The sequence below is a fragment of the Lepidochelys kempii genome, chromosome 12, assembly GCF_965140285.1.
Source record: "Lepidochelys kempii isolate rLepKem1 chromosome 12, rLepKem1.hap1, whole genome shotgun sequence".
NCBI lineage: Eukaryota > Metazoa > Chordata > Testudines > Cheloniidae > Lepidochelys > Lepidochelys kempii.
Window position 1 is genome coordinate 26,981,552 of NC_136391.1, and position 14,383 is coordinate 26,995,934.

Here is a 14,383-nt window from a genome sequence, read left to right on the forward strand (position 1 = left end):
TCTACAGCCTTAGCTAACAGCCATGTGGGTTTTAGCTCATGCGGTAGAGGCTCATGCACCAAGCTCTAGAAGTCCCAAGTTCGATTCTGCCTGCGGATGACTGGGGTCTGTTGGTACCACTAGATGGGACAGAACCCCACACCCAGAAGGTGTGTGGGCTACAGTGGAGTAGATCAAAGTGCACTGTGGAAGTTTTAGTGCATGGCAGCTTGGTCCACAGAGACACTTAGGGCTTGTCTACAAGGTGGAGTGATGCACATTACAGGACTGTGATGATTAAAGCACACTAGTTTGTTGTGCATTATTTGGACGATGTAGACTCTGCTGGCATGCATTAAATCTTCCCTAGTGTGCTTTAATGCAGCACTATGTTAAATTGGGCTAGGGAACATTTAGTGTGCAACAGCAAGGTCTACACGGATAATTAATGTGCAACACGTTATTGCAGTGTAGAAATCACACCCTCATAGTGAGCATTTCCCCTCCATGTAGACAAGCCCAAAGTATGCAGCAGGCTAGCATAGGTTAGATGTATACTCCAGCTAGCTACAAACCAAGTGTTCATGTAGACAAGGCCTAATAAACCAGTCCAACCAAGCCAATCTCAAGATGTCACCTATAGAGATCAGCTCAAATCACAACCTTATCTGTATGTCAGTACACATACAATTAATACTGGAGAAAGAAGAGACCAGGAGCTCGCGCTAGATGAAGGCAGAGCCAGGGTAATCATTGGTTTCAGAGGAACAGCCGTGTTAGTCTGTATTCGCAAAAAGAAAAGGAGTACTTGTGGCACCTTAGAGACTAACCAATTTATTTGAGCATGAGCTTTCGTGAGCTACAGCTCACTTCATCAGATGTTTACCGTGGAAACTGCAGCAGACTTTATATACACACAGAAATCATGATTTCTGTGTGTATATAAAGTCTGCTGCAGTTTCCACGGTAAACATCTGATGAAGTGAGCTGTAGCTCACGAAAGCTCATGCTCAAATAAATTGGTTAGTCTCTAAGGTGCCACAAGTACTCCTTTTCTTTTTTAGGGTAATCATTGTCATTCTGGGTTTGTTTGGTTGGGACAATCTGAAGCCATATGGACTTTGAGATGTATCATGTTTTGTCCAATTGCACTTGTTATACTTAATATAGAATGGCAGCCACCACTAAGTAATAAAAATAGATGATGTTTTTCTGGCTCACACTGGTATCCTTAACATGTAGTGTGCATTTAGGCACTGCTTGGACCAAATACAAATGACAACTTTTCTCCAGTAATGTTTTTCTGGTTAAAAATGTATAGAAGTCTTTACTTCTTTGTAATTGCTTTGCCTAGAAGTAGCACATTCCTGTTCCACTTGGAAAATACTTTAACTTGTGATATTATAATATTTTCTCTGTTCACAAACTTTCCATATTTTAGTCTAGAGCCTGCACACCTGAAGGAGTGGTATATTTCTGAGCAATAGTTTGTTAGCAGTAGTTTAAAAGCTGCACTAATCATCAAACACAAACATTAGTATCTCTGGGACTGTAACAGTCGCTGTACTCCAGACATAAATAGTTCTTTGTACATTGCTGAGCTTGTTAGTTTGTTACTCATGGGGTGATATGAATATTTGTATATTTGATTTATAAGCTCTTCATTAAAAGACTTGTCACTGAGGGAAAGCAATTTTTTCAGTAATGCGGAGAATACAATTTTCTCCCTCTAATATTTAACAAATACCAAAGTTCTCAATTATCCCATCTTACTCCAGTCTTGGATCCTAGTTAAGAATTCATTACAGACTACTAGTAATAGTTGTTTTCATTTATATAGCTCCAATTATTCAAGAATTTCAAAACACTGTACAAATATTTTTGCCAACAAAACACTCTTGTAAGGTAGATGGTGAAATAGAATATAGAATGAAGTGTCACTTCATGCATCACTGGGGTGCGATGTAAAATACTACAAAATAGGTTAGAACAAGAATTGGAAAAGAAGTTGAGTACTGGGTCTAAATGAAATTTCAATAATTAGCTGAGCTGGACTTTGTCCATGCTGAATGCCTCAGCTCTTATGAAAAATGCTGTGAGATCTTTTTGTAGCCAAACATGGTCAGGAACTCATTTTAATATTGTACCTAAAAGATGGTGCCCCTAGCGTGCCTCAGCAACTATATCCATACTGGGGCACAGGTCTATAGCTGACCATAATCTACGTGTTCCTTTTGGGTCATTAGCTAAATACTCAGCTTATGAGATCTATCAGGGTGCAGTACAGGATGTTATGGTGACTAGTTCCACAAAGTCAGACTCTCTGGCCCTCTCCTATGTTATTCAAAAGCAAGGGAAGGAAGCACTGGACCCAAGATGAGTCAGACAGTTTGGGTGAAGAAAAGCTATGATGAGTCAGAAAACTGCAAAGTGAGGAAGGGATAGGAGAAAGAAAGGAGGATTGGTGATAAGATGACTGGAAGCAGAAAGAAAAGGCTTTCTGAGAAGAGTTTGAAATGGAATTATTAACATGCACACATAGCTATAAAGCTTTGAAAATACAGTAATGCTGCAAAATGCACCCATTTATCTTACTGATCCAACTTACCCTAAAACAAAGGGGGAGGTAGAGGGAACCAGAGGTCGGATGCTGATGATTGGGTCTTGTCTACATTAAGAGTGCCATATTTTCCAATGCACCATGCTGACAGCTGCTAGCAGCTGGGATGTTCTTGCTGACAATCCGAAGCCTTAAACTCTGGGGAGGAGTGGGCTAGAAACAGTGCATTCCCACAGGAGGAACATGACTTTCAAATTTGCCCTCCCCGTTCATTCCACAGAACCTGAGTGGTGATTTTAAAATGTTGTGACTGCACCTAAAGGTTGTGTTGTGCATATATTGTGTATGTTAAAAACTTCTATTTGGGGCAGAAATGGGGAGCAGAATTTAAGGGACTCAAAGTTGGTGACTCACATTATTGTAGCCACATCACTTTTTACTTCTTATATTGTCACTACCCAACCTTTTTTCCGTTGAGTGCTGGAAAAATAGTAGGTTTTGGTGGAGTTTATTGGGCCTGGACTGACCTCATGATGTTCCGCTTTGGACTGTGCTGGATTCTGTGGCATGTGTTATACAGAGGTCTGATTAGCAGATCACAATGGTTTCTTTGACCTTGGAATCTATGAATCAATGTTAGTAGATAAAAGTTTGTACATTAGAAACATTCTGCTCGTTCTAACCATTCAATAAATTTTGACTGGAAAAAAATATGTTGGAAAATAAGTGTGTCCCCTTTCTGCAAGCTAGTGGCTCCTATTTTAAATGTACAGTGGAAAGGCACCACTTTATTGTTTACGTGCAGCATGTTGCTGTTTTGCACAACATAACCACATGCCTCACCCAGCTCACAAAAACAGGCCTCCCCGCTGAAGATTTAAAATAAAATGTACTCTGCATTTATTTTTAGACAGAAAAGAAAAAGTTAATTCTTCTCATTCACCAGGTGTTTAATAGAGCAATTTTTTTCTGGTAGAAAGATGACAGATACTGTAAGGCAATGGAATGAATGATATATGGGTAGTAAGATTCTGATTTTGAGAAGGGAACTACCTAAAGACTGAGTGAGATTTTTGCGAGTTCTAAGCACTCACAATGAGAACTGGATTTTTAATATTTCAGCTCTTATTTAAGTACCTCAGATAAAGTGGCCAGATTTTCAAATTTAATTGAGAATGGGAGTTGCTGGGCAGCACATTGAGCATTTGTGAGAGTCTGGCTGCTTTGTTTAGACGTGAAAATGAGACCTGAGCTCTTTTTAAAAACTTGGTTGCTTATTTAGCTCCTTAAATGTTATTAGATGCTGAGGTCCTTTGAGAATCTGGCTCTTTACATTGAGTATTTAAAATCTTAAATAAGGTAGGAGCAGTCTGCCTGTTAATGTACATCCCATTAGAGTGCTAAAGCTTGACTGGGTTGGAGCATTTGATCATCGCAAAGTCCAGTCTTGAGGATATGGTAATCCAAACTTTGGACTGTTTTTTCCTAAGGACTATCTTGCTGTCTTGTTTCTGATATAATTTTCTGGTATGGTTACTGGCCATTATGAGGCTGGTCAGCTGAAGGGGTGGTATACCCAGTAGGTCTGGTATCTGTTTATTGGTCCAACTTGACGTTCATATATTTTGTCTTGAGCTTACATTTTGTTAGATGCTGAAGGACCTTTGGGTATGAACACCTTGGTAGTTAAAATATATTGTTTTATAATAAAAAAAGGTATAGTGAGAGTGATGGGGAGCACACAGATCGAAGAGCTGTTTGTCCTCATCAGAGCATGTTTGCCCATACTGGCTTATGGTTGAGATGTCTCTTTTTAAGAACAGTTTGTGAAATGGGCTCTCTGACACACTTGGCAATTCCACTCTCTTTTTATCTGAAACAAGGATGTAAAAAGCACCTGACAATAAAATATAATTGAAGACACAAGATGCAAGGTCCGTTTTCTACTATGTGAAGATAGAGTCTGGTTCATGTGGAGGCTGTTTGTCACTCCAAGTTCTCTTGCAGCCTAACAACAGCTGTATGTGCCAGAAGAAGGGAGTGAGAATACTACAGTTATTTACCATCACTACTTGCCTCACCAGCCTCATTCTCAGAGGTGTAAAGGAGACAAGCAGATGTGTGCTCTGAGATATTTTCTCTCTTGGTGTGAAATGTTTTATAATTCTCAATGGCAATACAAATCCTGATCTGTTCTGCAAATGCTGTATTCACCCAATTTAACCATTCTAGCATGTATTATATTTTAAGCAACGTGTCATGAAAACATAGTAAACTATGCCTCGAGTAATATGTCTCAAAAGATAAGGTTCCACTTTCACAAACGAAATACTTTAGGCCGATTCTTCTACCCTTCCTCTGTTGCATAGTAATTTATTCTGAAAGTAGTCCCATTAATCTGAATGAGCATCATTGTATACATCTGGGCATATCTAGCACATAAGTGTTTGAAAAATTATTATAATATCAGATTAGCTCTACTGTTTACTGAAGCTCTAGCTTGAATCTAGAAATGTGTTAGGAATACTCATATTTCCTTACTGCATAACAAAAAGAAAATTTGGTACACTGATAACTGGGTTTACTATTAATCTTAATTTGTAGATGTTCATTTAGGTTAAATTTGATTTTTGATCAGGTGTAAAAAGATTTTACAATAATATTTAAAATATTTAAGTTGACTGTTATCTACTGTCCTTGTTATTAGTTGCAGATGAAATTTGGCCAAACATTGGCAAATCATTCCTAACCAAAGGATACTAGGATACTTCAGCAAAATTACACTGAATCTTTCTTTTAAATGCAGGATGGGACAATGGAAAACTTCATGTGATGACAGTTTACGTTCATCCTGCAAAACCTTTCCAAAGAGCCATTTAAAGGTTCCTTTCCCACTTCAGCTAAGAGAATCAACACATCGTTGGTCCTTGCTTCTGAAGGTATTGTACCATACCATGACTGTAGTGCACATGAATAAAATATCCTTTCCTAGTTTTCTTTCCTGCTTTTGTAAACATTTATAGTTCCAATAGGATGGAAGCATGGTTACATTAGAATGAAATTTATGCCTTTTTATATGAGTTTTACATAATTCCCTTAAACATCTTTGAACAGACAGTCTATGGTAAAATAAATTGGTTAACCATGGCCACCATTTAGACACACAAGTTTACTATTCTGTACATTAGATTATGCCCCATTTAACTTTTTAACTCGTTTTTTTGTGTATCCTATCCTACCCTAAACTACCTCCTCTTCACCCCATTAATGTGTATTATCTTTGACTTCTGCTAGCTTTCATAAAATGCCTTTCCCAACTTGCTCTAAAACAAATTTTGCACACTGTGTAAACTCAGAAACCCTTCCTTGTTTTATTATTATCAGTAATAGAACAGAGTTCAACTCAAACCCTCTTCCTGGGTTAAGTCGTTCTCAAGGTTCCGACAGTCTACCCCAGGTTACATCCTCTCTCTTTAATAACTCACTCTCACCTCCCTTATTTCAGAATAGGTTGAGGAGCCACCAGGCAATGAGTCAGAACCACCCATTTAACCCTTTCCCAGCACAATCAACACTTGCTAACATAGTGGTGTGTTTCAGGCTACAAATATCAGCTTGTTGCAAATACATTTTTAATTTTCTGATCGTTCTGTTGCATAATATATGCTCTCTTGTGGTTTGTAAAATTTGATATTTTTATGCTTTGTGGAAAAATAAAATATGCCAATAACAAAACATTATAACAATAAAGCAAGATGGTAGAAATGCCATAAAATTACATTGATGAACCTGAGAAAATTCCAAACAGCAGAAATCATCTTGTTAAGAAGTAAATCATGAAACATATCCATCAGCTTGTAAGAGAGTATGACTCATATCTACTAGCTGCAAGCTCTTCATTTGTCCTTCATTTTTCTGCAGTAGTGTTTATTTAGAAATTGCTTTTGAGCAATTGTCTTAATTTAACTTTTAAAGTCTCTGGGTTGTAAAAATGACAGTAATAGGTATATATAAAAGTTACATATTTTTGTCTCCTTCTTTGTAACAAACTGCCATCCAAGAACATTTGAAATGATAGCATACAGCTTTATTTTTTCCAATGAGCAGTAAAAATGACTAAACAGCAGAACAGTTAACATTATGAGTTGCAGTTAGGTATTGTGGTCCTAAATTGAGAACATGATAATAACTTTTCAGGATGTCCAATGTAGCTCTCAAGCCTGCCATAATGCATACTTTCATATAGTTTATCGCTTTAATATTATCCTGCTAGCTAGTTCAAATCATAGTATGATAAAATTCCTTTCAAGGAAATTCTGACAACATAATGAAGAACAATGTTTATATGAAACTTAATGATACTTTCTTTGGGCCAAAATTGAACATTTGGGCTGGTTACATTTCGTTAGCTGGTGATATACAAAGGCTAATCATTTTGGTCACGAAAAACAGCTTATAACTTTTTAATCTATGTACATGTGCCAGAGGGCAAAACTGAAATTCTTTGCATTTCATTCTAAAATTGCACACTACAAACAACAATAAAGAGTTTATTTCTGTGGGACTAAGAGACGCACCATACAAGTTGAAATACCATAGTGCATAATTTCTGATCTAGATTTTCTTTTTTTTACAGTAATGGTGGCAGTGGATTCTTACAAAGTTGGTAGGCATTCTTCACAGTCCATTCAGGATGCTGTAAACTTGAGAGCAGGTTCAGAAAATTAGAGATGCTACACAACCAAATGCTTCACTTAGTACATTTTAAAATAAATGAAGCTAGAGGGACAATCTAGCACAGTGGTGAGCTTACAGTATTGTTCATCTCTTCACTCATTCAGACACTTCTGCACTCTCTGTACTTTCCATACAAGGCTATTATGAAATCTGAAGGAAAACTGCACCCATTTTGCTTAGCCCCACAGTCTAAATGTTCACTAGGGAACTTGTGAAATCGATTTGGCTTAATAAATTTTTTAATTACAGTTGATATTTCTGAGACTACTGCTGAAAGAAATCATTGTACTGTAAAGAAATGTCTTGGTGAGACAGTGCAGGAGCCCAATGGAACATATTTTAAAACCATGTCTGCAATTTCAATAATGGTTCCCCCGATAACTGAAATGTAACCAACAGTGTTTAAATATCACAGATCTTTTTGTTAATAACCAGTGCTTGGATGGTTGGCAGTGATAGTGTGTTCCAATTTTTTCTCCTGTTTTTCAGTCAGCAGCAATGAGAAGTGTGGGAAGCAATGAGAAGAAAAGTTATTGTTGCAAACAGGAGTTTTGAGAGAGAATTCTCATTAGATGGCTCCACAAATAGGTTCAGTGCCATGCTGTCCCCCCACTCCCACCTCAAGGGTCCAAGGGTCTGTGGTCATACAGCATGACTGGGCTATGTAGCTCTAGCTTTATACCAATGAGTGGGCAGGGCAAAGGATTTTGGCTATTAGTGTATTTACTGAACCTATATTGTTCTTGATATTAGACTGCATGTAGTTGTCATTAGGTTTGAGAAAGATAGTTTCTTACTGTTGGATGCCAATCAAATAAAGTCTTTAACAGCTAGTCAATGTGAAAAGAATATTAAATATACTCTCAAGCCCTAATCATGTAATCACGTATGCACATGCTTAAACACGCAAAGAGACTCACTGAAGACAATGGAACTTGTGTTTAAAGTTAAGTTTTGTCTAAATGTTTGCACTTTGATCAAATGCAATTGATTTGTACTCAGATGCATGTTTTTAGACTTTACCTTTTCCCAGGAGTTACTAATTAGTTTTTAGGATTTACTCAGTTGTTGGTACTCAGCTGTCCTAAGAAAAATATTAATCTTTAGTTCAAATATACATTATTATTACCCCATACATCATGCTGGCAATTTAGCATTCTTGAACCAGAAAGATGAAATTAGAAACATCTTGAGAAGAGCCTTCTTGTTATCTATCATGTCATCTTGAACATGTTTAGAAGTTTGCTTCTGGCACCAGGAATGGATGTTTTATTCAAAAGAAGGTATTTAAAGAAAGTGACAGTGCCTTTCAATTTCAACTTTTCAAACCCAAGAACTCTTTCAAGTCCTCCATGCCATGTGGATTCCAGCATTCCAATGATTAAGACCATTTTCAGTTATACATGCTTTTTTCATTATTTTCTCATAGCTTTTTGGTAAATTTTCAGCACCCAGTGTGGGAAATTAGACACACAAATCCCTTGCAACTATGAATTAAAACTGCACAGACAGTGGGGGAATGGGCACATATAAAGAAGAACCAATACAAACTAGCCAAAACTTGAACAAAACCTATTACAAGCTATTGAAAAATGTAGACAGCTGTCTTTTTTATTGTTGTGAACCTCATACTTCCTACTTTCAGCCAGGGAAGTGAAATGCCAAAGGATAAGAAGAAAAGTTATTGTTGCAAACAGGAGTTTTGAGAGAGAATTCTCATTAGATGGCTCCATGAATTTCATGTATCCAAGAATTCCGGAGTTGTAACTGGATTTGGATAAACATGCAGACTCCTGGATTCTTGGCTGAAGTGAACGCTTCAATCTTTCCAACTTTGCATTCACCTAGTGCCCTTTAATTCTGATCTGAAATTCTCCCTCAGCTTCCAGTACTGGTTGTCAACACAAAAAAGATTACCATGGTCTTAAAATTTGCACAAACAAATTATCGTTAGTAACTGAGACCCGTTTAACTCATTCAGATTTGATCTAAGTTTCATTTGGGCTTCATTCTTCACAGAATTCAGAATCAATTCATACAAATGGGAAATGTTACTTTTCCCACCCAACTCAAATCTGAGTGTTTGCTCCTCTAACAATCTGATTGCAAGCCCAGGTGAAAATATGTTTTCAGTGTTTTGACACCATAATTGTATTTGGTTTTTTGTATGGCGAAAACCTGTAGTTAGCAGCTTTGCTCCTCGGAATGAATTCAATCATATAGATTCAGGCTGAGAAAACAGACTTATGCTGAGTTTCTGTTAAAAAAACAAACAAAAAACAAAGTCCTGCACCATAACTGACCATAAACATTTCTCTAAGATCTAAGTAGTTATACAGCCCATTAAGCAGAACTTAGAAGGCTATCTGCAATAGTACCATCTGATGACTCACCATAATGTGCCACTCGCTACACCTTTCCTGGAGAAGAAAAAGAAACGTTACCAAGTTTACTATTACCAGAGATATGAAATTTATTCTAAGTATTAAAAAAGTTGCCATTTAACTTCAAACCCTATTGAGATCTGAGTTTCTGAGCAAATATATACAGATTCAACCTCTCAGGTGTTTTTACAACAAGGCCATTGTGGATGTCATAATGGTTGCCTATGTCTTTTATTTTCTCTGGGGATTCTCACAGTGAACCTTCAGTTCTGGTAAGCAGGTTTTGTAAACTTCTACTTGTGAAAAAAATAAACTGCTGTCTTGGTCTGGAAAGGGAGTTTCTTGAGTCATAATCAGAATTAAACTTGGCTTGCTGTAATTTGAGCCAAAGTATTTGATTTTGCATTAAAATTGCCTGCTCCAGATAAAGCTCTCATTGCAAGTGGGCTCTGATTGTGCCAGGTTGTCATTGCTGGCCATTGTGATTCTGTATGCGCACTCCACAGATCCACAAACCCATGGGATCCAGAGTCAGAGTGGGCAGAGTTTGGAGTGAAACTCCTCCCAGTTTAGGAAGAAACAACTCTAAGCTGTATGGAGAACCCCTGTCCCCCCATAGAAATAATACATGATAGGCCACAGAGGTGCCCTTTTACTAAGAGATGGAAGACACAGCTGGGAGACATGGGAAGAGAACACCTGAGTAAGGGAATTCTCACTCCCTAACCCAGCAGCTGGTGAAAGTGGTCGAGCTCAAGGGAGCATCTTCCAAAGGGTGCTGTACCACTTCAGCTACCATGTGTGCTGCCCATGAGCCCTTGGAGGCCGCCAGAGTAAAGTCCAAGTCAACCAGAATTCTTCCTAGTGTGCCCATTATGGTGTGACCCCTTCTCAGTGTTCACAAAGCAGATATGTATTAAAGCGAGGTGTGTTAGTATGCTTTGTCTAGTTAGTTGTGTTCTGCAAAGGAAGATTTTTCCCAGTTATCTATACACGCATGTCAGTTAGAGAACTGAGGCAGGTGCAGATGTTTGAAGGTCAATGTCTGTCTCCTTAAGCAGCTGCACAGATGGCAAGTTCTACCTGTGAACCAATCTGAATTAACCTCATTGTTTTAAAACAATTAAGTTTCAGGAGCAATATGTGGCTAATTAACAGTACTGAAGCTTGGCATGGGAAGAGACTAGCTGTTCAATTTTCATTAAAAAATATATCAAGCTACATGACACAGTGTTAGATTGCTGTATATCAACTCCAGACAATGACATTGCTATAAATAGTATTAACAGTCTGACTTAGGAAAAAGCAAGAGAATTTACGGATGAGGTAGCAAATCATAGCTCAGATTTCAGCCTTCACCAATCCTGTTGCCAGAAAACATAGCTAATTAAGGGGAGAGGAAAGCTCGTTAGCATGACATAAAATGGAGCTTCCATCCCAGATATTTAACAGGTCCCAACTTTTGACATACCCCGTAAAACTGCTTACTGATATCTCACGTAAAACATTTTCAAAAGCTATGACCCCTATCCAGCAGCCCTTACTCAGGTAAGAAGACCCTTTACTTTAATGGGGATATTCACCTGAATAAGGATTGTAGGATCAGGCTCTATATTTGGAGAAAATACTGCCTCTACTTTCCGTTTATGGGGGAAAGAGGGGTGAAAATAGAGGGAAGGAACTTTTCCATAAAAAGGCAGATCTGTGTGATTTATGATTGGCTGCATTAACTGCACGAACACCCCACTGGAAATCATAACACCCAAACTTGGTGCCGTCTATGGTATGTCTATGAGCATCGGGCTTTGTCACCATCTTATAGCTTCTTTCCCTTAGCTCTCTCTAGTCCTTCCAGTTCTCAGCTAGCCAGCAGCTACTGCATTATGAGGCTGAGTGCAGGCTGCAGGCACAGAGAATAGGAGAGAGTATGTCCTCCTTGTCCCCTGCCAAGTTTATGCTCCACCCAATGAGTTCTCCTACTCATCTCTATTGAGCAGTCATACCTGTAGAGGAGGATCCAGGACTTGGTAATGGTTAGAACCACTACCCCACCAGGTAAGTGGTTAGTAGACACTTAGACGTCAGCTTTGTCGCCCTGGCAAGGAGCCATCTCTTGGTGACCTGAACCAAGAGGGGTTACATCACTAAGCACAACTATCTCAGACAGCGTATGGCTCATCTGAGTAGGTCACCCATATCCCTTGCTGTGTACATCTACAGTATAATGGCCACAGACCTACTGACAACCACATGAGATATGTATAAGGACACCACAGTCCAGGGCCTCACAAAAAAGTAAAGGTCTTAAACATGGATCTGAATGATGGAGGTGGCTCTGTCTGGGTCTAGTGAAAAGGAGACGTAGCTGAGTGTCATTAGCGTATTGAGGACATTGTCCAACAAATGCATTACAAACTCTTCTGCTAGCTTTACAAAGATTGACAGGACTTTGCCCTGTAGCACACCACAACTAAAAGCCCTCATGGTGGAGGAGCAGTCACCCAGAGCCAGTCTCTGGCCTCTGCTCCCTCTGAAAGGCATGAGCAAATTAGTGTTTGTCTACTCTTGCCCTGACATTTAGGGATGGGGCCTTGTGTGTGGCCAGAGGTGTGACCTGCTAATTGGGCCAACCCTGAGTCTGCTTCACCAGACATTGCGCTTGATAGGAAGGTGTCCCTGTCCCCAGGTGATTCTGCCTTTGTTTTCACATCTGTTTCACAGATGTGAGAGTTGGCCATTTTAACATTCTTTTCCTATTAGCAGAGGCAATAGATGAAATGCTTGCAGTTAGACTTTAAAATTAAGCTCCTTTTTGGAGAAGTACTAGAAAATAAATTCTGCATTTGTTTTATTATTGAAAAACAATAGCTTATTTTTCAATTGTAGATAAATAAAATAGATAAATTTGACAGGAATGCTGAAAAGACCTTCACTAGCTTTATGAATCATATCAGAAAAGTATGAAAACCAGAACATCTTTAAAAGTAGTATGAGGAGCATCAGACACTTAAAAAAATGTATACATTACTCAATCCAATTTAAATCAAATAGGCTTTATGTCTTTTCAGGTAGTTGCCTTCTAATTGGAACTGCATCCATTTGAATTATTGCTTTTAGAGGAAAAAGGATGAGAGACCACCTTGATTTGTAGCTTGATTTTCCCCACTGGGTATATGCAGAAGTGAGAAGCAGTCAATAAAGATAGTACTTTTAAGGCTGAACTGAATATAGAAAGCTAAAGCCAATACTTTGTCACTAATTATGTCTGATAGGGATAATTGCTCCCATTATATAACACCCTTTTATTTATCACCTTTCTAAAGCGTTACCATAGAAATCAGAAGGTTACACACACATATTTATTTGAGACACACTTATAGCTGCAAAAATAAATAAATAAATAAAATAAATAAATACATCCACATTTAATTTGTATTGCAAGTATGTCACATTTCTTGTTTTTATGAAGCTTTTAACTTCCCAAGTTATTGTAATTGAAGTTCCTCTTCTGACATCTGAAATGTATAGTAGTGGCATTGAAACGATTTCAGAGAGACTGTTCATAAATTTTGCATGGAAGTTTTTATCTCTGACCCTAACCACCCAACATCTATCCTTGTTTTATCCTCAAAGCTTTAAAAATAAACGCTTTTGATTATATGGGAAAAATTATTAAACTGTGGAAAGTGCTGGTTCTTCATGTGCAGCAATGACCCTTCTACATACCTAGGTATATAGATGATAAAAATGCATAGATTCTAGTATTACAAGGAAGTGCTTGAGTCATCGACCAGTGCTACTCAAAGTGGTGGTCCGCGGACCGGTGCTGGTCCGCAAGCCATCGGCTGCTGGCTACGCGCACATTTGAAAAAAAAAAATTGCCAGTCCCCCACATCAGATAGCTTGAGAAGCACTGATCTAGTCTACCTTTCTACAAAAGTGAAGCACTGGAATCCTTCTGCCATCCATCTGAAAAGGGCAAATTGTCCCCATGGATGCACACATGGAGCTCCAACTGCAATCAGTTTGAACCCCAGGCATTCATCTGAAGGCAAATTTTGGACACAAGTTTTAACTTTCTTTGGAATGTATCCAGTGATGTTGTGTTATGGTTCTTTCCCTGGGGGCATGATTCCTGTGCCTGAATGAGCTCTCTCTTTAAAATGTGTCCCTGGTTCCTAGTGTGGACTTTTTTTTTCTAGCTGCAGTCCAATTACTCTCGGGCTTTCCACACCTGACTATCCTGAGCAATTCCTTCCTTGTGTTGTTTCCATATTTACAACCCTTTGCCAGATCTCCTATCTGCTGCATCTTTGCACTGCTACCTAGTTCCTCACATACAATGGCCTACATCCTCAGCTGGTGTAAATTCACTTAGCTTCACACTGGCTTGGTGTAAGTCAATGGAGCTACCATAGATGTACAGCATCAGAGGATCTAGCCCAGTATCTTTAATCATTTTTATAGCACTTCTCCAGGCAATCAAGGACATTACTGGACTGCAGAACCTCAGACTAAGTTGCAGTCTTAGGAGAAAATTCAAACTTTGGTTGCATGGAGACTCCCATGGATTTAAATAGATGCTCTGTGCACACATGCAAGGGTACAATGTAACCTTTCCTGAGACTGAATAGAGAAGAACGATCATTTATCTAGGCTTATGAGATATACCAGGATAACATTTGCTTTTTTTGGCAATAGGTTAATGCTGGATGTCAGGTTT

General features: G+C 38.5%; 1 long non-coding RNA gene across 2 annotated transcripts in view; it reads left to right on the plus strand.

Moving 5' to 3' along the window:
* The window catches only part of LOC140896331 (uncharacterized), a 504,982-nt gene that overhangs the window by 398,524 nt on the left and 92,075 nt on the right, over positions 1–14,383 (plus strand). For both annotated transcript variants that reach the window (XR_012154520.2, XR_012154521.2), the window contains exon 4: positions 5,346–5,478. This is a non-coding gene — a long non-coding RNA (uncharacterized LOC140896331). The remainder of the gene's footprint in view (positions 1–5,345; positions 5,479–14,383) is intronic.